Genomic DNA, 25,420 nt, shown 5'->3' with positions numbered 1-25,420 from the left:
TAATACGAAGCAGAAGTAGCTCCCACTGAATCCAATACCAGGTGTGTTAAAGTACCGCGCACCGATTTCTGTTTGTGTGACAGATCGCTTGCAAATAAGAATATTTTAAAGCGGACAAAGAACAAAGATAGAGCAATCGGTACTCCTGGCGCGTCTGAATTGAAAAACCATGTGAGTGACAAACCAGCACTTGTTTGGCTGAACTCCAGACCCATATCTTAGCAGCAGGGAGCGCTGTGATTGGGCGAAAACTACCTAAAATGAGAGCGGACACTGTGATTGGACAATTCATGGTAGCGAAACGGGCCTTGATTGGCTAAGACCACCAACTTTGAACAGAAGGCAATGTGCTAGTGAGCAGCCCGATGTGTTTAAAAGAATGACAAGCCAGGAAGGAGTCGAACCCACAATCTTCTGATCCGTAGTCAGAGTAAGAAGGATACCCGGCTCAGGTTCCACCGAGATTTGAACTCGGATCACTGGATTCAAAGTCCAGAGTGCTAACCATTACACCATGGAACCGCTGGCTTGTGAAAGAGCTTTAAAGATCCATAATGAGATCTTCTGCGTGTTTAATTTGTCTGCGTGAGACTCCGGTGTCTGTGTGACTTCGAAGCTCTGCTGTAGCCGCTGTGCATCTGAGCTCTAAAAACGGTTCCGTCCGCTTTCAGTCTTACAGACACGTCCGCACTCCCACTTAAAAAGCACCCCTTTTCTCACACATTCAGCCAAAATTCGTGCGGTGTTCCTGGTCATTTCAATCTCAGTTCGACGTCAGGTTTTTAACTCGTTTCTGCAGTCTTGTTTCAAGCGTTTCTCTGTCATTTGACTTCACGGGTACTCGACATTTTTGTAGCAGTATGGGAACACTCTTAAGAGAAATTGCAACACTTTACAGCGAGTGGCTGGAGACAAACATTTCGTGAGTTCATTCCAATACCGCCCCGTAATTCCAATACTTTTTCTTAATGAGGCGAGCTTTTTGTTAATCTTACAAGTGTAGATGAGACCGTAAATATAACTTTAGGTTAACAATGATGAGCTCTTGAACTTGAGTTCGGAATTCTCATCCTATTTTCTGCTTTGTTTTCTTTTTTACAGGTGTGTTTTTACTATTTTAGGGTCTTCAGGTGCTTTGCTTGATGAAAGAAGTTACATTCCGACTCTCTGGTCTGCTTTAGTACTAGAAGAGAGAAGCAGTCTGGAAGATGTGAAAACTATGTGATATTTTGGAAGAAAGCGGTTTTTCTTTGATATCGTAATCAAGCATAATTTCAGCTCGACACATAAACACTTTGGTTTAAAGAGACGTTATTTTAAAACACAAGATGTAGCAAACACGTGTAACCAAGTTGACTACTTGAGCGCTCTTTCCACTCACAAATGACCCAGAGCGCAGTATCTGGGGCTCGAAGGTTATTTTGTGGTGATAGTTAACAGACGTGGTTCAAGGAGGTATCTCCGTCAGGAGGGAAAAGGAACCCTTCCCTGACCGGGAATCGAACCCGGGCCGCGGCGGTGAGAGCGCCGAATCCTAACCACTAGACCACCAGGGAGACGGTCAACTCTCTCACTGTGTGTGAAGAGAAGACAGCGGTAACTGGGATTCGCGCCGGTGATCTTAATAGGACACAGAGAGCGATCGACACGCTTTTACAGTCTGTGTAGCGACAGCAGCGACACTGAGAGCTGCTGTGTGTAAGAAAGAGAAAATACGATCTGCTTGGAACAAAGACCTTGTTGCATAGCGAAACGTCTTGATACTCGAAGGTGTTTGTGGGATTATTTTTCCGTGACTTATTTTCGTTTTCACATTTTAGGAGATCATTCTCTCAGACCCGCAGGGTGATGGTTGGGAGCGAGTCCGGACGTGTCTAAAAGACCGAGCTCTTCGGTGTGAGTTTTTAGCGATTTAGAGATTGATTGTAAGAGCGGGCAGGTAGGAAGTATGGATCCTGTGCAGGACTCAGGAGCGAGAGGGAACACCAATCCACATCGCGAAGCAAAACGTATACCAGGAAGCAAGCAAGAAGGTCGGAAAACGAGAAAGACAACCAGACAGCAGCAACCAAACCTCAAAACAAGGTTGAATCATCAATGTGTGAAATTTGCTCCAAAATCCGGTTATAAAAATCGTATTAGCTTAAAAATAATGTATAAGCATGCCCCAATAACAAAACAACAGCCTTATACAATGAGGGGTTGCTGCTGGTCCATGAGGCTGCGGGTTTTCCTCTTTTACCATATCATCGAGAACTTCTCTGCTTTCTACTCCCGAAAAAGGCACCGTAGCTGTATTTTGACAGTAACGGTTTCGAAGTTACTGCGGGTATAAACAGATGAGTGTCCCCGCGCACATTTTTAGCACAGTTACATGGATTTTGGAACTTTACAAGACGAAGATAAATGAGAAAGCCATACTTAATATTATAAAGACTCAAAATCAAAAGCATAAAGTCAACTAAGTATGGAACTAGTAAAAACACAAAACACTGAAATCGACAAGCCTTTATTTACATGTTATCCATTTTTGAATACGAAGCAGAAGTAGCTCCCACTGAATACAAACACCAGGTGTGTTAAAATACCGCGCACCGATTTCTGTTTGTGTGACAGATAGCTTGCAAATAAGACGAATATTTTAAAGCGGACAAAGAACGAAAATAGAACAATCGGTACTCCTGGCGGGTCTAAATTGAAAAACCATGTGAGTGACAAACCAGCACTTGCTTGGCTGAACTCCAGACCCATATCTTGGCAGCAGGGAGCGCTGTGATTGGGCGAAAACTACCTAACATGAGAGCGGACACTGTGATTGGACAATTCTTGTTAGCGATACGGGTCTTGATTGGTTATGGCTATCAACAATGAACAGATGTGCTAGTGAGCAGCCCGATGTGTTTAAAAGAAAGACGAGCCAGGCAGGAGTCGAACCTACAATCTTCTGATCCGTAGTCAGACGCGTTATCCATTGCGCCACTGGCCCCGCTGACACAGCTGCACCGCACCACAGTGAGCTCAGCGCCGCTACTAGTACGGCATCGCCCCGCTCCAACTTTTCTAACATCGATACACGCGTTTTCTACATTTTGTCGAAATCTATGTGTAACGTTGAAACTCCGCTTGAGTTCGACATCAAAGAAAAACCGTTTTCTTCCAAAACACCATACAGCTGTCACGTATTCCAGACTTTAGTTATCTCTTTAATTAGTGTAATCTTAGGTCCTGTTGTTGTTTCACTCAGTTGAGCAGTTGGAAATATTTTTCAGTTGTGACCTTTATTATTATTCAGTTGTGACCTTTTAAACATAAATCAGAAGGACAGCAGACCCTGTTGGGCGAGCAGATCACAGATTCGGAAAAAAAAGCTTCCTTCATCAATGAAAATTACCTGAACGGCTCTGGAATCCTAAAAGCACACCTGTAATGAAGCAATGAGAGCCGAAATCAGGAGAGTTTTGTACATAAGTTCAGGAAGTGATCGATTTTAACTTAACGATACATTAAAGGTTTCTTTTTTACACCGATGAAGATGTAAGAAAAACACACCTCACAGGTTCCACCGAGATTTGAACTCGGATCGCTGGATTCAGAGTCCAGAGTGCTAACCATTACACCATGGAACCGCTGTGCTACATTCTGATGTAGCAGCTGTCCATCTGAGCCCTGCAAACTGTTCCGTCCGCTTTCAGTCTCACAGACACGTCCCAATCCCGCTTAACAATCACCGATCACTAACCATCGGGCTCCAGATACTTTGCTCCTGCGCTCTGGGTCATTTGTGAGAGGAAAGAGCGCTCAAGCAGTCATGTGGAAGAGCACTTCACTGTTGTTTAACTGGATTATTTCTGTTAGTCCGATACGGTGCTTCCATCCCATTAAAAACTAAAACACTAAAGAGTTTTGTTAGAAACGGACTCACCCGAGACGCACACAAGGACCGTTGAACTCGAGTCTTTGTATCTAAATACAAGAAGAAAATCTGTTTTACACGCAAATATCATCAGCAGCATGTGAGCTCCTGAAGAGAACCAAGTTTACTTGTGGGTGGATTCTCTCATGTGGGGTCTTCCCTTGTGCTCCTGCGTCAATTGTATCAATAAAGTTTCACTTTCCGTGGGGATCGGTCTCTCAGACACGCCGGACTCGCTGTCAGCCATCTCCCTGAGTGCTAAGAGAACGATCTCCTAAAATCTGAAAAAAAATCTCAAAGCGTCTCGGTACCCATTTTGTACCAAACAGATCGTATTTCCTCTTTCTTACACACAGCAGCTCTCAGTGTCGCTGCTGTCGGTACACAAACTGTAAAAGCGTGTCGATCGCTCTCTGTCTTATTAAGATCACCGGCGCGAATCCCAGTTACCGCTGTCTTCTCTTCACACACAGTGAGAAAATCCACCGTCTCCGTTGAGTCTGTGATTATCAGCCACTCTATCAGGGGGAGTCGACACACTGGATACTTTATCTGTAAAAACGGGACGATCACACTTGAAGACAACCAACACAGGGAGCTATTGCTTCAGCCTTTATTAAGCTTTCAACCAACCTCTGAGATGCGCTATTTTCAATTTCAGCCTAAATTCGTGCGGTGTTCCTGGTCATTTCAATCTCACTTCGACGTCAGGTTTTTAACTCGTTTCTGCAGTCTTGTTTCAAGCGTTTCTCTGTCATTTGACTTCACGGGTACTCGAGATTTTTGTAGCAGTATGGGAAGACTCTAAAGAGAAATTGCAACACTTTACAGCGACTGGCTGGAGACAAACATTTCGTGAGTTCATTCCAATACCGCCCTGTAATTCCAATACTTTTTCTTAATGAGGCGAGCTTAAGCTTGTTAATCTTACAAATGTAGATGAGACCGTAAATATAACTTTAGGTTAACAATGATGAGCTCTTGAACTTGATTTCGAAATTCTCATCCCATTTTCTGCTTTGTTTGCTTTATTACACGTGTGTTTTTACTATTTTAGGGTCTTCAGGTGCTTTGCTTGATGAAAGAAGTTACAATCTGACTCTCTGGTCTGCTTTAGAACTAGAAGAGAGAAGCAGTCTGGAAGATGTGAAAACGGTGTGATATTTTGGAAGAAAGCGGTTTTTCTTTGATTTCGTATTTTAAAACACAAAATGTAGAAAACACGTGTAATCAAGTTGACTACTTGAGTGCTCTTTCCACTCACAAATGACTCAGAGCGCAGGAGCGGAGTATCTGCAGCTCGAAGGTTATTTTGTGGTGATAGTTAAGAGACGTGGTTCAAGTACAGTAGGTATCTGCGTCAGGAGGGAAAAGGGGACTCTTCCCTGACCGGGAATCGAACCCGGGCCGCGGCGGTGAGAGCGCCGAATCCTAACCACTAGACCACCAGGGAGACGGTTGGCTCTCTCCCTGTGTGCGAAGAGAAGACAGCGATAACCTGGATTCGCGCCGGTGGTCTTCATAGGACACAGAGAGCGATCGACACCCTTTTACAGTCTGTGTAGCGACAGCAGCGACACTGAGAGCTGCTGTGTGTAAGAAAGTGAAAATGAGATCTATTTGATACAAAGACTTTTTTGCACAGCGAGACGTCTTGATACTCGAAGGTTTGTGGGATTATTTTTCCGTGTTTTATTTACGTTTTCAGATTTTAGACATCTAATCTCATTGGTTCCGTGGTGTAATGGTTAGCACTCTGGACTTTGAATCCAGCGATCCGAGTTCAAATCTCGGTGGAACCTCAGCAGTGTATCTTTCTTACTTCTTTGTCGGGTGAGCGTTTTGTTAATATTAAGTGTAGCAATGAAACCTTCAATGTAGCGTTAAGTTAAAATCGATCACTTCTTGAATTTATGTAGGAAACTCTCCTGATTTGAGGTTTCATTGCTTCATTACAGGTGTGCTTTTATGATTCCAGAGTCAAGTTCAGGTACTTTGCTTGATGAAAGAAGCTTTTTTTTTTTAAATCTGTGATCTGCTCACCCAACACGGTCTGCTGTCCTACTGAAAGAGAGAAGCAGAGTAAGGAAGATGTTCATTCTTGAGAGTTTTTGCTCAATCACAGCGCACCCTGCTGTCAAGATTCTGGCTGAGATTGTAGCCAATCATGTGCTGCTCAGTCAATTCAATTCATTTCAAGGTGCTTTGTTGGCAAGACCAATGAATAAATCAGCATTGTCAAAGTAAAACAAATACAGTTAACATGAAAAGGTCCAAAGACATTTACATCTTAATTTAGACATAAGACATTTACATATAAACATATGCAGCATTTTTTGTGAGACAGACTCACTGTTCCTCAGGCTGTGACAGGAGATCACATACTGGGCTGCCAGTTCACCTGAGTTCCCTCCTCCCTCTCCCAGTAAGATTGAGACTTGTTGTGATTCTGGCAGGTGTGGGGATTCTGGGATCAGATTTCTAAATTTGGGCAGGAATGTTTGTCTAATCCTAGAATATTTGTCACAGTGCAGCAGAAAGTGCATCTCTGTCTCTGTTTCTCCCCGCTGGCAGTGGGAGCACAGCCTGTCCTCTCTGGGCAGCCAGGTCTGCCTGTGTCGCCCAGTTTCTATGGCCAGGCTGTGGTCACTAAGCCTGTACTTCTTCAGGTATCGCTTAGCATGCGAGAGGTAGCGAGATCGATGCCCGCATTCTCCAGTCTGTCTTGTATCCCCAAGCAGCGAGCATTGAAATTTCATGCTTACAAGGAAACAAAATCTAAACCAAAGCACAAAGCCAATTGAACACTTGTAATAACCCTTATATCGACAAGGAGGCTTTACTTCTATTTTCATTTGTTTTTGAATTACAAAGCTGAGGAAGCAGTCCTTGACATTCAAACACATGCAAAAAGACTATCTGATGTATTTTAACAGAAACGCCATCCTTACTTTAAAAATAACATTACACTGCCTGGCACATTCAGTTATATCCTGACACGAGACATAAAAAGTAATAATTATGGCCCACAAATTAACCGACTGATTTGATCAATTGAAGTGTTCTGATTTTAGAGCCCCCTGTAATTTTTGCTAATTAGAACAACAACAATGCTGAGCCTTCAGCACAGCTCAAAGATCAAGATCAGCTGGTCTCAAACTTTGTTCTGCAAGTTTTTTGTCGGAATAGAGCTCATAGCTGAGACGATCTCCAAATAATATATTAACTAGTCTGCAAGATACTGGCCTCCGTGTGGATGTAGTAGTTCGGGTGGGTAGCTGCGTCAGCATGCGTAGGCTGCAAAGGAACAAGTAATAGGTTTATTCCATGCTGAAAAGAGAAGAAAGAAAACACAGCGTTTCGTCCGTGGAGCCTTCTTCAGGTGTGAGAAAAACAGGGCATAAGCAAAGGTAACGTAGCAGGAGAACAAAAGCAGGGAAAGAGGAGGACAGGCACCTGACAGCGTGATTTCTCTCTTGAATGGTTACTAAATACGTTATGTGAACATGCCACCCGTAGAACTGTATATAGTTTCGCTGCTCCAGGCCTTTAGAGATTGATTGTAAGAGCGGGCAGGTAGGAGGTATGGATCCTGTGCAGGACTCAGGAGCGAGAGGGAACACCAATCCAAATCGCGAAGCAAAACGTATACCAGGAAGCAAGCAAGAAGGTCGGAAAACGAGAAAGACAACCAGAGAGCAACAACCCGAAACTCAAGACAAAGTCGAAATCGAGGGGCAGGCTAGAAGATCAAACACCGAGTGGAAACTAGCAGTGAAATAACGCGAACTCGAGGAGAACCCGCAAGAGTGAGCGGGAAGTGAGGAAAGAGGGGAACTGAAATAGTGACGGGAGTGAACGGTGATTGAGGGGGGGAGGGTATTACTCGCGGCGTGAGCGTTTGTTAAACACGGTTCGCGTGGGAATGCGAGACGGGACAGAGACGCGTGTGGAATGTGTAACATTGACGGCTTAAAGGGTGACTATAACAGATGCTGGACTTTTACATTTTGCCATATCATCGAGAACTTCTCTGTTTTCAACTCCCGAAAAAGGTACCGTAGCTGTATTTTGACAGTAACGGTTTCGAAGTTACTGCTGGTATAAACAGATGAGTGTCCCCGCGCACATTTTTAGCAGTTTCAAAATCCATGTAACTTTACAAGACGAAGAAAAATGAGAAAGACAGACTTAATATTATAAAGACTCAAAATCAAAACCATAAAGTCAACTAAGTATGGAACTCGTAAAAACACAGAACACTGAAATCGACAAACCTTTATTTACATATTATCCATTTTTTAATACGAAGCAGAAGTAGCTCCCACTGAATCCAATACCAGGTGTGTTAAAGTACCGCGCACCGATTTCTGTTTGTGTGACAGACCGCTTGCAAATAAGAATATTTTAAAGCGGACAAAGAACAAAGATAGAGCAATCGGTACTCCTGGCGCGTCTGAATTGAAAAACCATGTGAGTGACAAACCAGCACTTGTTTGGCTGAACTCCAGACCCATATCTTAGCAGCAGGGAGCGCTGTGATTGGGCGAAAACTACCTAAAATGAGAGCGGACACTGTGATTGGACAATTTATGGTAGCGAAACGGGCCTTGATTGGCTAAGACCACCAACTTTGAACAGAAGGCAATGTGCTAGTGAGCAGCCCGATGTGTTTAAAAGAACGACAAGCCAGGAAGGAATCGAACCCACAATCTTCTGATCCGTAGTCAGAGTAAGAAGGATACCCGGCTCAGGTTCCACCGAGATTTGAACTCGGATCACTGGATTCAAAGTCCAGAGTGCTAACCATTACACCATGGAACCGCTAGCTTGTGAAAGAGCTTTAAAGATCCATAATGAGATCTTCTGCGTGTGTAATTTGTCTGCGTGAGACTCCGGTGTCTGTGTGACGTCGAAGCTCTGCTGTAGCCGCTGTGCATCTGAGCTCTACAAACGGTTCCGTCCGCTTTCAGTCTTATAGACACGTCCGCACTCCCACTTAAAAAGCACCCCTTTTCTCACACATTCAGCCCAAATTCGTGCGGTGTTCCTGGTCATTTCAATCTCACTTCGACGTCAGGTTTTTAACTCGTTTCTGCAGTCTTGTTTCAAGCGTTTCTCTGTCATTTGACCTCACGGGTACTCGACATTTTTGTAGCAGTATGGGAACACTCTTAAGAGAAATTGCAACACTTTACAGCGAGTGGCTGGAGACAAACATTTCGTGAGTTCATTCCAATACCGCCCCGTAATTCCAATACTTTTTCTTAATGAGGCGAGCTTTTTGTTAATCTTACAAGTGTAGATGAGACCGTAAATATAACTTTAGGTTAACAATGATGAGCTCTTGAACTTGAGTTCGGAATTCTCATCCTATTTTCTGCTTTGTTTTCTTTTTTACAGGTGTGTTTTTACTATTTTAGGGTCTTCAGGTGCTTTGCTTGATGAAAGAAGTTACATTCCGACTCTCTGGTCTGCTTTAGTACTAGAAGAGAGAAGCAGTCTGGAAGATGTGAAAACTATGTGATATTTTGGAAGAAAGCGGTTTTTCTTTGATATCGTAATCAAGCATAATTTCAGCTCGACACATAAACACTTTGGTTTAAAGAGACGTTATTTTAAAACACAAGATGTAGCAAACACGTGTAACCAAGTTGACTACTTGAGCGCTCTTTCCACTCACAAATGACCCAGAGCGCAGTATCTGGGGCTCGAAGGTTATTTTGTGGTGATAGTTAACAGACGTGGTTCAAGGAGGTATCTCCGTCAGGAGGGAAAAGGAGCCCTTCCCTGACCGGGAATCGAACCCGGGCCGCGGCGGTGAGAGCGCCGAATCCTAACCACTAGACCACCAGGGAGACGGTCGACTCAATTCAATTCAATTCAATTCAAGGTGCTTTATTAGCATGACCGATGGGTACAATCAGTGTTGCCAAAGCAAATGAAAGTAATGATATTTACATGAAACAAAACAAAAATAGAAGTAAAATAAAATCTACAGACATATTACAGACATTTACAACAAAGACATATTATACAATATTGACATATTCTGTAGGCGGCTGGAGCATTACTGGGAGACAGACTCACTGTTCCTCAGGCTGTGACAGGAGATCACATACTGGGCTGCCAGTTCAACTGAGTTCCCTCCTCCCTCTCCCAGTAGGATTGGGACCCGTTGTGATTCTGGCAGGTGTGGGAACTCTGGGATTATATTTCTGAATTTCGGGAAGAATGTTTCTCTAATCCCAGAGTATCTGTCACAGTGCAGTAGGAAGTGCACCTCTGTCTCTATTTCTCCCCGCTGGCAGTGGGAGCACAGCCTGTCCTCTCTGGACAGCCAGGTCTGCCTGTGTCGCCCAGTTTCTATGGCCAGGTTGTGGTCACTGAGCCTGTACTTCGTCTGTTTCTGTTTGTTATTTTTTATTTTGGTCAAATATTCAGCTAGTGTGTATTGTCTGTTTAAGGTTCTGTAACATTCCAGTTTATGTTGTGTTTGTGTGTGTGTGTCCCAGTGTGTGAGATATTGCTGTTTGATCTGTGCTGTGATGTGGTTGAGTCTGGGTTGTGGTGCTCTAGCAGTGCTGTCCTGAGGCTGGTTAGTGTCGGTGTGGCTCAGGGGGCTCTGTTTTGGGCTCAGCTCTTGGCTCAGCAGGGCTTTGTGGTGGTAGGAATTTTGGTCACTGTTTTTTAGGTGTAGCCAATACTTGAATATTCTTTTCTGTATGTTTATCAATAGTGGGTACTGGCCTAATTCGGCCCTGCACCCGTTGTTAGGAGTTCTTCTCTGCGCACGGAGGATGTTTCTACAGATCTCCATGTGCAGAGTTTCTGTGGGGTGTTTGTCCCATTGGGTGTAATCCTGGTCTGTGAGGGGACCCCACACTTCACTGCCGTAGAGGGCAATGGGTTGGATTACACTTTCAAATATTTGGAGCCAGATTCTTGTTGGTGGGTTGATGTTGAAGAGCCTCCTTCTTATTGCGTAGAAAGCCCTGAGTGCCTTCTCCCTCAGTGCCTTCACTGCCAGGTCAAAACTCCCGGAAGAGCTGATGGTGAGACCGAGATATGTGTAGCTGGATGTGTGCTCCAATGTGTTGTTGTTGAGTGTGAATTTGTACCTGTTTCCCTGAGGTCTGGCTTTCTTCTGGAAAACCATAACTCTGGTCTTGTCCAGATTGACTGTCAGTGCCCAGGTCTGACAGTACTGCTCCAGCAGTGCCAGGTTCTGCTGCAGCCCCTGTTCTGTGGGCGACAGCAGGACCAGGTCATCTGCGTAGAGCAGGAACTTGATTTCTGTGTCGTGTAGTGTGAGACCAGGAGCTGCAGACTGCTCCAACATTCCTGCTAATTCATTGATATAGATATTGAACAGTGTTGGGCTCAGGCTGCAGCCCTGTCTCACCCCGCGGCCTTGGGTGAAGAATTTAGTCCTTTTGTTTCCAATTTTCACTGCACATTTGCTCTCTGAATACATTGATTTAATGATGTCGTACACTTTGCCCCCTATGCCACTTTGGAGTAGTTTATAAAACAATCTCTCATGCCAAATCGAGTCAAATGCTTTTTTGAAATCGACAAAGCAGGCAAAAATTTTTCCTTTGTGTTTTTGGTGGACGTGTTTGTCTATCAGTGTGTGTAGGGTGTAAATGTGATCAGATGTGCGGTGATCTGGCAAGAAGCCAATCTGACTTTTACTCAGGACATTGTGTTCGGTAAGGAAGGCCAGTATTCGTGTATTCAGGATACTGCAGAATACCTTCCCCAGGTTACTGTTCACACAGATGCCCCGGTAGTTGCTGGGATCGAGTTTATCTCCACTCTTATAGATGGGCGTGATCAGTCCTTGGTTCCAGGCCTCGGGGAAACATCCGGCTGTCATGATGAGATTGAGGAGTTTGAGCAGGGCTTGTTGCAACTTTGGGCTGCTGTGTCTCAGCATCTCATTTATGACACCATCATGGCCACAGGCTTTGCGTGGTCTGAGGGCCTGGAGTTTGTCCAGTAGCTCCTGCTCAGTGATTGGGGAGTCTAAGGGGTTTTGGTTGTCTTTGATAGCCAATTCCAAAATTTTGAGTTTTTCATAAATGGTGTTTTGGTCTGATTGATTTGTATTTGGGAGCTTTTCATAGAGATTTTCAAAGTATGTTTGCCAGATTGTTCCATTTTGGATGGCCAATTCTTCTGGTTTTGATTTGTTTAAGTTGTTCCACTTCTCCCAGAAACAGTTCTGATTTAGTGACTCCTCAATTTCTGCAAGTTGTTTGTCTATGTATGTGTTTCTTTTCTTTTTCAGCGTGTGTTTGTAAAGTTTTACCATGTCACAGTACCTGAGTCGCAGATCTGTGTTGTGTGGTTGTCTGTGTTTTTCATTTGAGACTTTTCGTAGTGCATTTCTGATGTTTTTGCACTCCGTATCAAACCACTTTTCTTTTGCTTTTGTTTTTTGGTAGTTTTTTGATTTAGTTGTTTTTAGCTTAGATTTTGATGCTAGTTTGTGGAATAGGTGATTTAGTTTTTGTGTGGCCAAGTTGATGCCTAATTTGTTGGTTTGATACGGAGTGTTTAGGAATGTGTCCATCAGTGTCTGAATTTCGTCATCGCCCAGTGCAGTTTGGTATCTGTCCAGGCTGTCTGTGTCCCATCTGTACGCCTGGTTGAGGTCATACAGCTGGCTGGGCTGTGTCAGTGTGTCTCTGTACTGGTGTGCTCTCTTCATGTAGAGTGTGATCTGTCTGTGGTCGGAGAGGGGAGTTTGTGGCCTGACAGTGAAGGCACTGATACAGGAGGGGTCCAGGTCGGTGATGGCATAGTCCACCACACTGCTGCCCAGAGCTGAGCTGTAGGTGAACCTGCCTAGAGAGTCCCCTCTAGTCCTGCCGTTGACGATGTACAGGCCCAGCCCTTGACAGAGCTGCAGCAGCTCGCGCCCGGTGCTGTTGACCGTAGTGTCATGGCTGCACCTGTGTGAGGTGACCGGTGTGTGGTACAGAGGGGATTGTCCGAATATGTGAGTGTTTCCCTGTGTGCTGGTGAAGTCTGCCAGTGTGCCTGTTCGTGCGTTGAGGTCACCATAGAGCAGCACGTTTCCCTGGCCCTGGAAGTGACCGATCTCCGTGTGGAGACTGGGGAGAATTCCCTCACTGTAGTAGGGGGATTCTGAGGGCGGGATGTAGACAGCACACAGGAAAACCTCGTTTTCTGTACAGATGGTATTTCTTTTGATTTTAAGCCAAACTCGTGACTCTTCTTTCTTTACTAATTGTATGGAGTGACTGAGCTCCGCTCTGTACCACACAATGATCCCCCCAGAGTCTCTGCCCCGGGTGATTTGGGGTTTTTTGACAGAGGGCACCATGATCTCCTTGTAGCCTGGGGGACAGTGGGTAGCCAAGTCTCCCCGACACCATGTCTCCTGTAGGATCATGATGTCTGTCTCCTTTACATCCTTGATAAATTCAGGATCAGTGCTCTTCAGCCCAAATGCTGACGAGCCCAGACCCTGAATGTTCCACATACTTATCTTTAGAGATCTCATTGTTATCGCTTGAATTATCTTTGCAAGTTGTTATTGTTTTCTGGAACTGTATCAAATTTGTGTTGGACATTTACATCATCGACAGAAACAAGTATTGTGCTGGGTTTTTGTCTGTCGCTGTGGGTGGTGGAAGTTCAGCTCATAAGCCGGGTGCAGATGAGGTTCAGGAGCTGCCGGATTTCTCCCAGCTCCAAACTGCTCGGGACTGCTGGTCTGGCCAGGGCTGCGGCGTAGCTGTGCAGGAGGGGCTCGGTCCGGCTCTGTAGTTGTGCTGGGTGGGGAGGGGTTGTGGTTCTGGTCCGGTTCAGCTGCTGGTCTGGGTGAGGGGCATGGGGTGGGGCGCTGGTTCTGGTCCTGTTAGGTCGTTGGTCTGGGTTGGAGGGCTGTAGGGTGGTGCTGGTTCTGTTCTTTGTGGGTTGAGCTGGTCTGGGTTGGGGGTGTGGGTGCTGGGGCGTTCCTCTGGTAGTCCTCCTGTTTCTCTCTGGGGTGCTGTTCGGGTGTCTGCCCAGTGTGGTGTCTTTCAGAGTTTTTGTGAAGAGTCCAATGGTCTGTTTTTTGAGGTGTTTATGGTCGTGTAGGTGCTGTGGTCCAAGGGTGGAGTGATGGGCCAGGTAGACGATTGGGAGCAGGGCGCAGCACCGTGAGATCTCGGCATTGATTCTCTGGATGGTGTGGTGCTGCTCGTCCTGTCTCGGCAGCAGGGTGGAGATGACAATTCGGGCGCGAGGGAACTCCTGTATGGCCCTCTCTGCCACTCTCCTGATGGACTGGGCCACCTGCTCCCTCTGGGTCCTCAGGTCGTTGGTGCCGGTGTGGATGATGATGTGCTGAGGGGCTCCCAGTACCGACCTGGACAGCAGCTGCAGGGCCTTCTCTGTCGTCGGACACCAGAGCTTTGCTGTTTGTAATCCTGGGAAGAGCCTGTGCTCATCGATGTACCTCCCGTTGGAGTCGATGAGAAGGGCTACTTCCATGCGTCTGCCTCTGGTGTCCAGTCTGCTGGAGGGGCGCTGTGCTGCCGGGCGGGCGGCTGCTTGGGGGGGTGCAGTGTGTGAGGTGGAGGAGTTGGGTGGGGCCGGGTGTGTGTGTGGGTCACCCTGAGTGTTCGGCAAGGTGGATGTGCTTTTGGGCAGTGGAGTTGTGAGGGGATTTGGGGTGCCGGGGGGTGCAGTGGGTGTGGTGTTTGCTACGGTGGGGGTACTGGGTAAGTGGGAGTTGGTGGTGGGGGTTGTAGGGGTGTCAGGTTGTGTGGAGGTGGGTGTGTCTTTGCGGGTTGGGGGTGGGTGTTGTGTGTTGTGTGTTCTGGGTCTCAGGGCTGTTCTGTTGCAGTCCGGGCTGCAGTGGGAAGTAGTGAGTTTCCTCAGCTGGTCTTTGAGAGTCTTGCTTGTCCTCTCCGCGAGCTGCAGCTCCTCTCTCAGCTCTGCTACTTCCGACTGCAGCTTACTGTTGTCCTGCAGCAGCTCCTCCATCTGTGCCCTGAGCTGTTTGTTGGAGGTTTTACATTCATTCTTGTGTTTGTTAACCTCGTCTCTTAGCTGTTGTGCTGTCTGCCCCTCTGTGAGTCTCCCCAGCATCAGCTCCTTGAACTCAGTGAAGTCCAGCTCCAGAGCAGAGAGTTTCTCTCTCAGGAGGCGCACTGTGCTGTGGTCACAGGGGGGTTGGTGTGGGCTGTGTGTGTCCGGGTGGTGTGTTTCTGTGTTGCCGAGGGCTACACTCTTGCTGGGCTGTTCTGTGGCTGAGGTTGTGTTTGTGGGCTCTAAAACAGGTGGAGCTGAACTCTCCGGTGCTGTGGGCATCAGGCTGCTGGGTTTTTCTCCTGTTTCTGGGGGAGGTTTCTCCAGGTCGGCCTGTGTTTTAAGGTCTGTGAACTTTTCCTCGAAAAGCTCCAGAGCGGCCTCACTGCCCTGTATCATCACTGTACCATTGTGGTAGGTGTTGACAGTCAGGACAGTGTCTTCTACCTCGCTGTCGCCCCCTATGGAGATTTGCCTGCCTTTGCTGATGCCCCTTCTGGTGGTGTTTGTATAATTCTTACACACAGCTGTGTGCCAGGCATTCGGATGCTCAGTAAAAAAGAGCAGGTTGGTTTTTATGTGTTTTTCTCCTGCCTGGCAGTAGTCAGCAATGAGGGTCTCTGGGTTTTCTTTCATCCAGGAGTCTTTGTACTGTTTCCTGGTCTTAACGGTTTTCACGTCCTCAGGGTACTGGAGTACTGTGCTGAGGGGGCAGGGCTGCTCCAGTGGGGCTGTATTCTGCTCTGTACTCATCTTCCTCTTTTAAATACAATGGGCCCAGGTGAGAAGAGCAAACAGACGGCCTGGCTCGGGCGTTTTGAATACAATCAGCCCCCTGTTGCTTGGGAACAGGTTCTTCAACTTTGGCCTTTTGAGTGTAGTGGGCCCAAGTGGTATTTTGTTTAATTTAAACTTTAAGGTAACTTTTTCTAAAGACTTTTTAAACTTTTATCTAGCAAAGCAGTTCAATTTTTTAGAGGCCTCTTCAAGAAAGGAGAAGAAAGAACAGGGCTTACCAGGTGTTTTTCGTGTTGGTGGCTGAGTTCTTGGCTTCTCCTGATGCTGCTTCTATTTTCCCTTTCCTTCTTGTTTCACTGTGTGTGAAGAGAAGACAGCGGTAACCTGGATTCGCGCCGGTGGTCTTAATAGGACACAGAGAGCGATCGACACGCTTTTACAGTCTGTGTAGCGACAGCAGCGACACTGAGAGCTGCTGTGTGTAAGAAAGAGAAAATACGATCTGCTTGGAACAAAGACCTTGTTGCATAGCGAAACGTCTTGATACTCGAAGGTGTTTGTGGGATTATTTTTCCGTGACTTATTTTCGTTTTCACATTTTAGGAGATCATTCTCTCAGACCCGCAGGGTGATGGTTGGGAGCGAGTCCGGACGTGTCTAAGAGACCGAGCTCTTCGGTGTGAGTTTTTAGCGATTTAGAGATTGATTGTAAGAGCGGGCAGGTAGGAAGTATGGATCCTGTGCAGGACTCAGGAGCGAGAGGGAACACCAATCCACATCGCAAAGCAAAACGTATACCAGGAAGCAAGCAAGAAGGTCGGAAAACGAGAAAGACAACCAGACAGCAGCAACCAAACCTCAAAACAAGGTTGAATCATCAATGTGTGAAATTTGCTCCAAAATCCGGTTATAAAAATCGTATTAGCTTAAAAATAATGTATAAGCATGCCCCAATAACAAAACAACAGCCTTATACAATGAGGGGTTGCTGCTGGTCCATGAGGCTGCGGGTTTTCCTCTTTTACATTTTGCCATATCATCGAGAACTTCTCTGCTTTCTACTCCCGAAAAAGGCACCGTAGCTGTATTTTGACAGTAACGGTTTCGAAGTTACTGCGGGTATAAACAGATGAGTGTCCCCGCGCACATTTTTAGCACAGTTACATGGATTTTGGAACTTTACAAGACGAAGATAAATGAGAAAGCCATACTTAATATTATAAAGACTCAAAATCAAAAGCATAAAGTCAACTAAGTATGGAACTAGTAAAAACACAAAACACTGAAATCGACAAGCCTTTATTTACATGTTATCCATTTTTGAATACGAAGCAGAAGTAGCTCCCACTGAATACAAACACCAGGTGTGTTAAAATACCGCGCACCGATTTCTGTTTGTGTGACAGATAGCTTGCAAATAAGACGAATATTTTAAAGCGGACAAAGAACGAAAATAGAACAATCGGTACTCCTGGCGGGTCTAAATTGAAAAACCATGTGAGTGACAAACCAGCACTTGCTTGGCTGAACTCCAGACCCATATCTTGGCAGCAGGGAGCGCTGTGATTGGGCGAAAACTACCTAACATGAGAGCGGACACTGTGATTGGACAATTCTTGTTAGCGATACGGGTCTTGATTGGTTATGGCTATCAACAATGAACAGATGTGCTAGTGAGCAGCCCGATGTGTTTAAAAGAAAGACGAGCCAGGCAGGAGTCGAACCTACAATCTTCTGATCCGTAGTCAGACGCGTTATCCATTGCGCCACTGGCCCCGCTGACACAGCTGCACCGCACCACAGTGAGCTCAGCGCCGCTACTAGTACGGCATCGCCCCGCTCCAACTTTTCTAACTTGGATACACGCGTTTTCTACATTTTGTCGAAATCTATGTGTAACGTTGAAACTCCGCTTGAGTTCGACATCAAAGAAAAACCGTTTTCTTCCAAAACACCATACAGCTGTCACGTATTCCAGACTTTAGTTATCTCTTTAATTAGTGTAATCTTAGGTCCTGTTGTTGTTTCACTCAGTTGAGCAGTTGGAAATATTTTTCAGTTGTGACCTTTATTATTATTCAGTTGTGACCTTTTAAACATAAATCAGAAGGACAGCAGACCCTGTTGGGCGAGCAGATCACAGATTCGGAAAAAAAAGCTTCCTTCATCAATGAAAATTACCTGAACGGCTCTGGAATCCTAAAACCACACCTGTAATGAAGCAATGAGAGCCGAAATCAGGAGAGTTTTGTACATAAGTTCAGGAAGTGATCGATTTTAACTTAACGATACATTAAAGGTTTCTTTTTTACACCGATGAAGATGTAAGAAAAACACACCTCACAGGTTCCACCGAGATTTGAACTCGGATCGCTGGATTCAGAGTCCAGAGTGCTAACCATTACACCATGGAACCGCTGTGCTACATTCTGATGTAGCAGCTGTCCATCTGAGCCCTGCAAACTGTTCCGTCCGCTTTCAGTCTCACAGACACGTCCCAATCCCGCTTAACAATCACCGATCACTAACCATCGGGCTCCAGATACTTTGCTCCTGCGCTCTGGGTCATTTGTGAGAGGAAAGAGCGCTCAAGCAGTCATGTGGAAGAGCACTTCACTGTTGTTTAACTGGATTATTTCTGTTAGTCCGATACGGTGCTTCCATCCCATTAAAAACTAAAACACTAAAGAGTTTTGTTAGAAACGGACTCACCCGAGACGCACACAAGGACCGTTGAACTCGAGTCTTTGTATCTAAATACAAGAAGAAAATCTGTTTTACACGCAAATATCATCAGCAGCATGTGAGCTCCTGAAGAGAACCAAGTTTACTTGTGGGTGGATTCTCTCATGTGGGGTCTTCCCTTGTGCTCCTGCGTCAATTGTATCAATAAAGTTTCACTTTCCGTGGGGATCGGTCTCTCAGACACGCCGGACTCGCTGTCAGCCATCTCCCTGAGTGCTAAGAGAACGATCTCCTAAAATCTGAAAAAAAATCTCAAAGCGTCTCGGTACCCATTTTGTACCAAACAGATCGTATTTTCTCTTTCTTACACACAGCAGCTCTCAGTGTCGCTGCTGTCGGTACACAAACTGTAAAAGCGTGTCGATCGCTCTCTGTCTTATTAAGATCACCGGCGCGAATCCCAGTTACCGCTGTCTTCTCTTCACACACAGTGAGAAAATCCACCGTCTCCGTTGAGTCTGTGATTATCAGCCACTCTATCAGGGGGAGTCGACACACTGGATACTTTATCTGTAAAAACGGGACGATCACACTTGAAGACAACCAACACAGGGAGCTATTGCTTCAGCCTTTATTAAGCTTTCAACCAACCTCTGAGATGCGCTATTTTCAATTTTCACGAGATTGTTAAGGAGAACAACAAAACAACGCCTTCCTTCGAGCCAGATTCGAACCAGCGACCTAAGGATTCCCAGCGATTCCCACTACAGTCCTCCGCTCTACCAACTGAGCTATCGAAGGGACGGCCAATGCTTTTTTTCTCACATGTTCAGCCTAAATTCGTGCGGTGTTCCTGGTCATTTCAATCTCACTTCGACGTCAGGTTTTTAACTCGTTTCTGCAGTCTTGTTTCAAGCGTTTCTCTGTCATTTGACTTCACGGGTACTCGAAATTTTTGTAGCAGTATGGGAAGACTCTAAAGAGAAATTGCAACACTTTACAGCGACTGGCTGGAGACAAACATTTCGTGAGTTCATTCCAATACCGCCCTGTAATTCCAATACTTTTTCTTAATGAGGCGAGCTTAAGCTTGTTAATCTTACAAGTGTAGATGAGACCGTAAATATAACTTTAGGTTAACAATGATGAGCTCTTGAACTTGATTTCGAAATTCTCATCCTATTTTCTGCTTTGTTTGCTTTATTACACGTGTGTTTTTACTATTTTAGGGTCTTCAGGTGCTTTGCTTGATGAAAGAAGTTACAATCTGACTCTCTGGTCTGCTTTAGAACTAGAAGAGAGAAGCAGTCTGGAAGATGTGAAAACGGTGTGATATTTTGGAAGAAAGCGGTTTTTCTTTGATTTCGTATTTTAAAACACAAAATGTAGAAAACACGTGTAATCAAGTTGACTACTTGAGTGCTCTTTCCACTCACAAATGACTCAGAGCGCAGGAGCGGAGTATCTGCAGCTCGAAGGTTATTTTGTGGTGATAGTTAAGAGACGTGGTTCAAGTACAGTAGGTATCTGCGTCAGGAGGGAAAAGGGGACTCTTCCCTGACCGGGAATCGAACCCGGGCCGCGGCGGTGAGAGCGCCGAATCCTAACCACTAGACCACCAGGGAGACGGTTGGCTCTCTCCCTGTGTGCGAAGAGAAGACAGCGATAACCTGGATTCGCGCCGGTGGTCTTCATAGGACACAGAGAGCGATCGACACCCTTTTACAGTCTGTGTAGCGACAGCAGCGACACTGAGAGCTGCTGTGTGTAAGAAAGTGAAAATGAGATCTATTTGATACAAAGACTTTTTTGCACAGCGAGACGTCTTGATACTCGAAGGTTTGTGGGATTATTTTTCCGTGTTTTATTTACGTTTTCAGATTTTAGACATGTACTCTCATTGGTTCCGTGGTGTAATGGTTAGCACTCTGGACTTTGAATCCAGCGATCCGAGTTCAACTCTCGGTGGAACCTCAGCAGTGTATCTTTCTTACTTCTTTGTCGGGTGAGCGTTTTGTTAATATTAAGTGTAGCAATGAAACCTTCAATGTAGCGTTAAGTTAAAATCGATCACTTCTTGAATTTATGTAGGAAACTCTCCTGATTTGAGGTTTCATTGCTTCATTACAGGTGTGCTTTTATGATTCCAGAGTCAAGTTCAGGTACTTTGCTTGATGAAAGAAGCTTTTTTTTTTAAATCTGTGATCTGCTCACCCAACACGGTCTGCTGTCCTACTGAAAGAGAGAAGCAGAGTAAGGAAGATGTTCATTCTTGAGAGTTTTTGCTCAATCACAGCGCACCCTGCTGTCAAGATTCTGGCTGAGATTGTAGCCAATCATGTGCTGCTCAGTCAATTCAATTCATTTCAAGGTGCTTTGTTGGCAAGACCAATGAATAAATCAGCATTGTCAAAGTAAAACAAATACAGTTAACATGAAAAAATCCAAAGACATTTACATCTTAATTTAGACATAAGACATTTACATATAAACATATGCAGCATTTTTTGTGAGACAGACTCACTGTTCCTCAGGCTGTGACAGGAGATCACATACTGGGCTGCCAGTTCACCTGAGTTCCCTCCTCCCTCTCCCAGTAAGATTGAGACTTGTTGTGATTCTGGCAGGTGTGGGGATTCTGGGATCAGATTTCTAAATTTGGGCAGGAATGTTTGTCTAATCCTAGAATATTTGTCACAGTGCAGCAGAAAGTGCATCTCTGTCTCTGTTTCTCCCCGCTGGCAGTGGGAGCACAGCCTGTCCTCTCTGGGCAGCCAGGTCTGCCTGTGTCGCCCAGTTTCTATGGCCAGGCTGTGGTCACTGAGCCTGTACTTCTTCAGGTATCGCTTAGCATGCGAGAGGTAGCGAGATCGATGCCCGCATTCTCCAGTCTGTCTTGTATCCCCAAGCAGCGAGCATTGAAATTTCATGCTTACAAGGAAACAAAATCTAAACCAAAGCACAAAGCCAATTGAACACTTGTAATAACCCTTATATCGACAAGGAGGCTTTACTTCTATTTTCATTTGTTTTTGAATTACAAAGCTGAGGAAGCAGTCCTTGACATTCAAACACATGCAAAAAGACTATCTGATGTATTTTAACAGAAACGCCATCCTTACTTTAAAAATAACATTACACTGCCTGGCACATTCAGTTATATCCTGACACGAGACATAAAAAGTAATAATTATGGCCCACAAATTAACCGACTGATTTGATCAATTGAAGTGTTCTGATTTTAGAGCCCCCTGTAATTTTTGCTAATTAGAACAACAACAATGCTGAGCCTTCAGCACAGCTCAAAGATCAAGATCAGCTGGTCTCAAACTTTGTTCTGCAAGTTTTTTGTCGGAATAGAGCTCATAGCTGAGACGATCTCCAAATAATATATTAACTAGTCTGCAAGATACTGGCCTCCGTGTGGATGTAGTAGTTCGGGTGGGTAGCTGCGTCAGCATGCGTAGGCTGCAAAGGAACAAGTAATAGGTTTATTCCATGCTGAAAAGAGAAGAAAGAAAACACAGCGTTTCGTCCGTGGAGCCTTCTTCAGGTGTGAGAAAAACAGGGCATAAGCAAAGGTAACGTAGCAGGAGAACAAAAGCAGGGAAAGAGGAGGACAGGCACCTGACAGCGTGATTTCTCTCTTGAATGGTTACTAAATACGTTATGTGAACATGCCACCCGTAGAACTGTATATAGTTTCGCTGCTCCAGGCCTTTAGAGATTGATTGTAAGAGCGGGCAGGTAGGAGGTATGGATCCTGTGCAGGACTCAGGAGCGAGAGGGAACACCAATCCAAATCGCGAAGCAAAACGTATACCAGGAAGCAAGCAAGAAGGTCGGAAAACGAGAAAGACAACCAGAGAGCAACAACCCGAAACTCAAGACAAAGTCGAAATCGAGGGGCAGGCTAGAAGATCAAACACCGAGTGGAAACTAGCAGTGAAATAACGCGAACTCGAGGAGAACCCGCAAGAGTGAGCGGGAAGTGAGGAAAGAGGGGAACTGAAATAGTGACGGGAGTGAACGGTGATTGGGGGGGGGGGAGGGTATTACTCGCGGCGTGAGCGTTTGTTAAACACGGTTCGCGTGGGAATGCGAGACGGGACAGAGACGCGTGTGGAATGTGTAACATTGACGGCTTAAAGGGTGACTATAACAGATGCTGGACTTTTACATTTTGCCATATCATCGAGAACTTCTCTGTTTTCAACTCCCGAAAAAGGTACCGTAGCTGTATTTTGACAGTAACGGTTTCGAAGTTACTGCTGGTATAAACAGATGAGTGTCCCCGCGCACATTTTTAGCACAGTTTCAAAATCCATGTAACTTTACAAGACGAAGAAAAATGAGAAAGACAGACTTAATATTATAAAGACTCAAAATCAAAACCATAAAGTCAACTAAGTATGGAACTCGTAAAAACACAGAACACTGAAATCGACAAACCTTTATTTACATATTATCCATTTTTTAATACGAAGCAGAAGTAGCTCCCACTGAATCCAATACCAGGTGTGTTAAAGTACCGCGCACCGATTTCTGTTTGTGTGACAGATCGCTTGCAAATAAGAATATTTTAAAGCGGACAAAGAACAAAGATAGAGCAATCGGTACTCCTGGCGCGTCTGAATTGAAAAACCATGTGAGTGACAAACCAGCACTTGTTTGGCTGAACTCCAGACCCATATCTTAGCAGCAGGGAGCGCTGTGATTGGGCGAAAACTACCTAAAATGAGAGCGGACACTGTGATTGGACAATTCATGGTAGCGAAACGGGCCTTGATTGGCTAAGACCACCAACTTTGAACAGAAGGCAATGTGCTAGTGAGCAGCCCGATGTGTTTAAAAGAATGACAAGCCAGGAAGGAGTCGAACCCACAATCTTCTGATCCGTAGTCAGAGTAAGAAGGATACCCGGCTCAGGTTCCACCGAGATTTGAACTCGGATCACTGGATTCAAAGTCCAGAGTGCTAACCATTACACCATGGAACCGCTAGCTTGTGAAAGAGCTTTAAAGATCCATAATGAGATCTTCTGCGTGTTTAATTTGTCTGCGTGAGACTCCGGTGTCTGTGTGACGTCGAAGCTCTGCTGTAGCCGCTGTGCATCTGAGCTCTACAAACGGTTCCGTCCGCTTTCAGTCTTATAGACACGTCCGCACTCCCACTTAAAAAGCACCCCTTTTCTCACACATTCAGCCCAAATTCGTGCGGTGTTCCTGGTCATTTCAATCTCACTTCGACGTCAGGTTTTTAACTCGTTTCTGCAGTCTTGTTTCAAGCGTTTCTCTGTCATTTGACCTCACGGGTACTCGACATTTTTGTAGCAGTATGGGAACACTCTTAAGAGAAATTGCAACACTTTACAGCGAGTGGCTGGAGACAAACATTTCGTGAGTTCATTCCAATACCGCCCCGTAATTCCAATACTTTTTCTTAATGAGGCGAGCTTTTTGTTAATCTTACAAGTGTAGATGAGACCGTAAATATAACTTTAGGTTAACAATGGTGAGCTCTTGAACTTGAGTTCGGAATTCTCATCCTATTTTCTGCTTTGTTTTCTTTTTTACAGGTGTGTTTTTACTATTTTAGGGTCTTCAGGTGCTTTGCTTGATGAAAGAAGTTACATTCCGACTCTCTGGTCTGCTTTAGTACTAGAAGAGAGAAGCAGTCTGGAAGATGTGAAAACTATGTGATATTTTGGAAGAAAGCGGTTTTTCTTTGATATCGTAATCAAGCATAATTTCAGCTCGACACATAAACACTTTGGTTTAAAGAGACGTTATTTTAAAACACAAGATGTAGCAAACACGTGTAACCAAGTTGACTACTTGAGCGCTCTTTCCACTCACAAATGACCCAGAGCGCAGTATCTGGGGCTCGAAGGTTATTTTGTGGTGATAGTTAACAGACGTGGTTCAAGGAGGTATCTCCGTCAGGAGGGAAAAGGAGCCCTTCCCTGACCGGGAATCGAACCCGGGCCGCGGCGGTGAGAGCGCCGAATCCTAACCACTAGACCACCAGGGAGACGGTCGACTCTCTCACTGTGTGTGAACAGAAGACAGCGGTAACTGGGATTCGCGCCGGTGATCTTAATAGGACACAGAGAGCGATCGACACGCTTTTACAGTCTGTGTAGCGACAGCAGCGACACTGAGAGCTGCTGTGTGTAAGAAAGAGAAAATAAGATCTGCTTGGAACAAAGACTTTGTTGCATATTGAAACGTCTTGATATTCGAAGGTGTTTGTGGGATTATTTTTCCGTGACTGATTTTCGTTTTCACATATTAGGAGATCATTCTCTCAGACCACAATTGCAGAATGGAGGATCTTATCGATTTCCTCAGGGAGAGGGACATTCCAGAGTCCACTATCGAAAAAATGAAGGAAGAAAAGGTAGTTAACAGAATGTGTTCATGTCTATTATAACTAACTCCCACTGACCTACTGTAGATATTAACAGCACTTTCAGTACTGTGAAAAGTCAGAGACTACTCTTTCGTTTATTTAATTTCCAGTCAAAACAGTCATTAAGTGCAATTACTTGATTTTTCAATGTCAGAAATTATTCCAGGAAACATATATTTAATAGAAAATTACACAAAAGCATCCACAACTAAATATAATGTCAGATCTTTAATTGATTAGTGTGTCCACCCTTTGCCTTTATTACAGCTTCCATTGTTTACAGGAGACTTTCTTTGCTTTAAAAATATCATTACACTGCCAGGCACATTCAGTTATATCTTAACACCAGACATAAAAAGTAATAATTATGGCCTACAAATTAACCGACTGATTATTGCAACATACTCCTTTTTCCAAAACCTGACTTCGAAATGCGATTGAAATGACCAGGAACACCGCACGAATTTGAGCTGAATGTGTGAGAAAAGAGATGCTTTTCGTCCCTTCGATAGCTCAGTTGGTAGAGCGGAGGACTGTAGTGGAAAAGGCTGGGAATCCTTAGGTCGCTGGTTCGAATCCGGCTCGAAGGAAGGCGCTGTTTTATTGTTCTCTGACATC

General features: G+C 45.1%; 16 non-coding genes across 16 annotated transcripts; 3 read left to right on the top strand and 13 right to left on the bottom strand.

Moving 5' to 3' along the window:
- Positions 1–450: 450 nt before the first annotated feature.
- Positions 451–522, bottom strand: trnaq-uug (transfer RNA glutamine (anticodon UUG)). Its single transcript has one exon. It is a non-coding gene; the product is annotated as a tRNA-Gln (tRNA).
- A 962-nt stretch (positions 523–1,484) lies between these two features.
- trnae-cuc (transfer RNA glutamic acid (anticodon CUC)) lies at positions 1,485–1,556 on the bottom strand. The gene has a single exon. It is a non-coding gene; the product is annotated as a tRNA-Glu (tRNA).
- A 1,357-nt stretch (positions 1,557–2,913) lies between these two features.
- On the bottom strand, positions 2,914–2,986 carry trnar-acg (transfer RNA arginine (anticodon ACG)). Its single transcript has one exon. It is a non-coding gene; the product is annotated as a tRNA-Arg (tRNA).
- Positions 2,987–3,554: 568 nt separating this feature from the next.
- trnaq-cug (transfer RNA glutamine (anticodon CUG)) lies at positions 3,555–3,626 on the bottom strand. The gene has a single exon. It is a non-coding gene; the product is annotated as a tRNA-Gln (tRNA).
- Positions 3,627–5,294: 1,668 nt separating this feature from the next.
- trnae-cuc (transfer RNA glutamic acid (anticodon CUC)) lies at positions 5,295–5,366 on the bottom strand. Its single transcript has one exon. It is a non-coding gene; the product is annotated as a tRNA-Glu (tRNA).
- A 277-nt stretch (positions 5,367–5,643) lies between these two features.
- trnaq-uug (transfer RNA glutamine (anticodon UUG)) lies at positions 5,644–5,715 on the top strand. The gene has a single exon. It is a non-coding gene; the product is annotated as a tRNA-Gln (tRNA).
- A 2,950-nt stretch (positions 5,716–8,665) lies between these two features.
- trnaq-uug (transfer RNA glutamine (anticodon UUG)) lies at positions 8,666–8,737 on the bottom strand. The gene has a single exon. It is a non-coding gene; the product is annotated as a tRNA-Gln (tRNA).
- Positions 8,738–9,699: 962 nt separating this feature from the next.
- Positions 9,700–9,771, bottom strand: trnae-cuc (transfer RNA glutamic acid (anticodon CUC)). Its single transcript has one exon. It is a non-coding gene; the product is annotated as a tRNA-Glu (tRNA).
- Positions 9,772–17,406: 7,635 nt separating this feature from the next.
- Positions 17,407–17,479, bottom strand: trnar-acg (transfer RNA arginine (anticodon ACG)). The gene has a single exon. It is a non-coding gene; the product is annotated as a tRNA-Arg (tRNA).
- A 568-nt stretch (positions 17,480–18,047) lies between these two features.
- On the bottom strand, positions 18,048–18,119 carry trnaq-cug (transfer RNA glutamine (anticodon CUG)). The gene has a single exon. It is a non-coding gene; the product is annotated as a tRNA-Gln (tRNA).
- A 982-nt stretch (positions 18,120–19,101) lies between these two features.
- trnay-gua (transfer RNA tyrosine (anticodon GUA)) lies at positions 19,102–19,189 on the bottom strand. Its single transcript is given in 2 exon segments — positions 19,102–19,137; positions 19,153–19,189. It is a non-coding gene; the product is annotated as a tRNA-Tyr (tRNA).
- A 752-nt stretch (positions 19,190–19,941) lies between these two features.
- trnae-cuc (transfer RNA glutamic acid (anticodon CUC)) lies at positions 19,942–20,013 on the bottom strand. Its single transcript has one exon. It is a non-coding gene; the product is annotated as a tRNA-Glu (tRNA).
- A 277-nt stretch (positions 20,014–20,290) lies between these two features.
- trnaq-uug (transfer RNA glutamine (anticodon UUG)) lies at positions 20,291–20,362 on the top strand. Its single transcript has one exon. It is a non-coding gene; the product is annotated as a tRNA-Gln (tRNA).
- Positions 20,363–23,315: 2,953 nt separating this feature from the next.
- trnaq-uug (transfer RNA glutamine (anticodon UUG)) lies at positions 23,316–23,387 on the bottom strand. Its single transcript has one exon. It is a non-coding gene; the product is annotated as a tRNA-Gln (tRNA).
- Positions 23,388–24,349: 962 nt separating this feature from the next.
- Positions 24,350–24,421, bottom strand: trnae-cuc (transfer RNA glutamic acid (anticodon CUC)). Its single transcript has one exon. It is a non-coding gene; the product is annotated as a tRNA-Glu (tRNA).
- Positions 24,422–25,304: 883 nt separating this feature from the next.
- trnay-gua (transfer RNA tyrosine (anticodon GUA)) lies at positions 25,305–25,392 on the top strand. The gene is given in 2 exon segments: positions 25,305–25,341; positions 25,357–25,392. It is a non-coding gene; the product is annotated as a tRNA-Tyr (tRNA).
- The last annotated feature ends 28 nt before the right edge of the window (positions 25,393–25,420 follow it).

This window comes from Atractosteus spatula, chromosome 6, assembly GCF_055471065.1.
Source record: "Atractosteus spatula isolate fAtrSpa1 chromosome 6, fAtrSpa1.hap1, whole genome shotgun sequence".
Classification (NCBI taxonomy): domain Eukaryota; kingdom Metazoa; phylum Chordata; class Actinopteri; order Semionotiformes; family Lepisosteidae; genus Atractosteus; species Atractosteus spatula.
The sequence above is the reverse complement of the archived record's forward strand: the minus strand, read 5'-3'. Positions and strand labels throughout refer to the sequence as shown.